Raw genomic sequence first — 4,023 nt, forward strand, 5'->3', positions numbered from 1 at the left:
GTCAAACTTTTTCAAATCTCACCCCAAATGTGATCTCATCGTCACTCTCGCTAAATCCAGTTCCCAGAAAACGGAACCTGGCTGCAGTCGTAAACATTCTCACCGTGACTCCGTGACTGTTTTCCCATCTCATCAAACACCTGCAACTCTTCGCGACAGGGTTTATATTCAGTGCTTTCAAACGATAAGTGGGGTCTGGTATGAAATCGATATGTATGTACTAGCAAAAACTGATAATCTGCGAACGTAAGGCCATAATATATAGCATGGCAAATAAAAAAAGGATAAAGAAGTGTTGAATACAAATCATTTTTTTTTATTTGTAGACATTTTCACGAAAGGCGGACGAATTGCATATGTAAAATTATACTGGAGCGACACAGGATCCTTTGCTGACAGTCGATTTAAGAAAATCGACTAATATAATACAAATTTAATGTTAGATAAAGAGCATTATTATTTGGCGCTATGCAATATTAATCTGTGACTCAATACAAATACGCAGGTGAGAAGAATCAAAAGGCAAAAGGAAGCATAAGTGAGGGACGAAGAAGAAAAAAGAAATTGGTACTTGTGTATTTAACGAACCAGACGTAACCCAGCATTTGCCCGGCTTTGTCCTACGCATGACGTTAACAGCAGACGAAAAACCTGATATGGACGTTCGAGATGGCGGCGACTAGGAATCTCCAGCGCGAATGTAGGTTGCGGTCACGCCACACAATTGTGGACTGGAAGAATTTCCTGCGAGATATAATATGCCGGTATTACTTTCTCAGGAATCCCCGGCAGATAGGAGGCCCAGCAGCAGGCCATACGGTCGAAATCAACGAGTCTATCTTCTTCAACCGCCGGAAACACAATGTTGGTAGACGTCTAACACCGGTCTTGGTCCTCGGTGGATACGCCGACCCCGCCATAAAGGAGTTTTGTTTTTGATTAGCGTAGCAAATAGCAATGCCGAAACCCTCCTTCTACTAATAAGAAAATACATTGTGCCAGGGACCACACACGGTCGTATCAGACTGTTGGAGCAAAGTGGGAGGAGAGGGGTATAACTATTTAAAGGTGAATCGCCACAGCCTTAATTTTGTAGATCCCGTAAAGAAAAAGTTTTGTTCTTTTCCTTTTTCTTACGATTTCTTTCTTTTTTTGTACGTAAATAGTTAAAAAACAAAACGTTACATAAAAAACAATTACTCACTATTATTTGGTAAAAAATAAATTGATCCTACAAATATCATTTTTGTTGGTCATTTTACGTTAATAGTAGAAAAAACAAACAAAAACAACGTTTCATTAAAAAAATAATTACTATTATTTGTTTACAAAAATGGTTTATATGTAGTTATTTTGCAAACAGAAAACAATTTCAAACAATAATACTAATAATAAAACAATAACATAAATGAACGGAAGGTTTTTGCTTTTTATTTATTTTTGGATGTTTCTACATTTTACAATTTCATTTTATAGTTATTTTGTTGTAACATTGTTTTTATTTTATCGGCAACGCTCGGCTTTATCCGGATGTTGACGTCATGAGTCGGACAAAGCCGAGCAAATGCTGAGTTACGTCCGGTTCGTTAAATGCATACGTACCAAGACATTTATGGATAAGTTCAGATAATGAAGAAAGCGTTGTATGAGCTCCAATCTACGTTAGCCTCCTTGTATAACTTTCACACAAAATAACTCGTTTAGCTAAAACCACTGACAATTATTTCCCTCACTCTATACCTGTGCGTAAACCTAAATGTTCGTTCTATATGCAATGCTCATTTCCTAGAACTGCTCGCCTGTGAAACTCTGTTCTGCTCACCTGACTACAACAGTGTCGTTTTCACGTCTAATATAAAAAAAGTTCTTGATGAATCGTCCCCTTAAATAATAAAAATTATACCAAAGTTACGCTACAAACGATTATTTTACTTACTGCACACTCATTAACAATTATCCTCGAGTCACATTCGGGCCTTGATAAATTGTGACCTATTTTAAAAAAGCAAAGATAACATATAAATGATTGTATACCTTTCATATTTTTTAAGCATCAACAACTACAAAAACGATATTATTTGAATTAATATTGCAGTTATATTATTCTTCTATAACAAATGATTTGATAACAATAGACGAGGAAACGATGCGTGTAATGTGATCACGTCACAAAATACATAAGGTGAGGCATTATTTGGGTCAATCGGTGTAGGCTTCATTCACTGCGAATCGCAGCTTCAACAAGTACGTTAACGACCTCTTCAGAGAAAGTGATCCAATTATACTTCGTTGTTTTGCCTTTTGCTATTCGCATTGGAATCCCATTTACCGTTTTTAGCTCGATTTCTTTTATTCTTTTGATTTTACTTTAGTTTATGTAATTCTAATGAGAAAAGGAGCAGCGAGGAGGCGTCATTGTACAAATTGGATAATGGCGAGAATTGCCGGAGGAGGCGATGGAAAAGAAAATATAACCATAAAAAAGCAAAGGACAAAAATATTTGAATTTAAAAAAAAGACAAAATAATGAGATGGGGATGTAGTGAAGTGACAGCAGAGATGATTGAAGCTGGAGAATGCAAAGAGAATTGGAAAAAAATCATGCTAAAACAGAAAATAGTGAACAAACGGGGTGGAGAAAACGTGGAAGAAAAAGAAAAGTTAGTAGACGAATGAGAGACGGTATGAAGAGGAGATGAATGTGAGAAAATATAGGATAAGAAGTAAAACGAGACGAAAACGTTAAAAATAAAACGCAGTATGAATAGGGAAGGGCAAGGATAAAAAGAGGAAGTGAATAGTTTTAAAAAAAAGCAAAAAAAAAGGTAAAAAACATTGAAGTTTCGTCGATACAAAGTCGTTTTTACCAAATTATCATTAGTTTTTATTAAATTTCTAAACGAATTTGTACATGTTTCGCTTTTACTTTAAATTTTTTTTCTATTATTTAAACGGCCACCCACTACATTTTTCTGTTGGTTTAATAGCATATGAAAGCAACAAAAGTAAACTGAGCAGAATCGTTCAACATTTTGCCATGATTCTTCACTTTAAGATGCATTTGACTCATAGTGAAATACACAATACAGTTTTTTTTTCGTATGAACAAACCTTATATGTTCTGAATATTACATCTAAAAAAATAGAATTCTTTGGCATTTTACCTTATTTGATTAAGAATATCGAATACCGCTCTTCCAATTTTAGAGATAATGAAGGAGTTTAGCATGTATTTCCATTTGTTTTCCCGATTTCCGGTTGCGAACTTGATAAAATCTCTTGGATTTATACCATTAAACATTTTATAATATTTTCATAGAAGTTTTCTCATTTATTCGACTGTTTTTTTTCTGTTTGAATGATTTTTTTTTCTAACAATATGATATCTCTGATCGTTGTAATCAAGTTATAAATATAGGATTAAAAACAACGCACGACGTCTTATATTTCGACGAACTCCTTTTAAAGGCAAACATTCGACCCTCTTTCCTCCCCAATTTGATGTTTTATTATCGTCCATTAACGTTTTGTGCAAATCATTGCATATCACATCATAAGCCATCATGCTACTTCAAGATTATTTCACATACAATCTCCCATACATAATTGTTGACTTTTAAACCTAAAAACACCAGAGTCGAATCACAATTATAATTTCCCTCATACAAGGATTATAAAAATAGTAATTTGACTTGAATCGTAATTCAATACTCTCCGTAATACGACGACTTGAATTTTCAAAAAGTTAGACTCGAATTGAAAAATAATCTCTCAATGACGATAACATTGTTCTTCAATATGACACTAAAATGTTTACCTTAAAATACTTTATAGCACAACGGCAATTTTCACAAAGTCCGAGTCTCGAATGAATATTTAAAACACTCCATGGCATTAAAACAATTTTCAAAATGTCCGACTTTTAAATGCCTATTTAAAATTTCTCATGAAAAGACGGCAATTTTCAAAGTTCGGCTCTTGAACAAGTATTCTAAATTCTCCATGGCATGCTCACGCTTACTG

This window comes from Euprymna scolopes, chromosome 19 (genome assembly GCF_053919585.1).
Source record: "Euprymna scolopes isolate OS-2025 chromosome 19, ASM5391958v1, whole genome shotgun sequence".
Classification (NCBI taxonomy): domain Eukaryota; kingdom Metazoa; phylum Mollusca; class Cephalopoda; order Sepiida; family Sepiolidae; genus Euprymna; species Euprymna scolopes.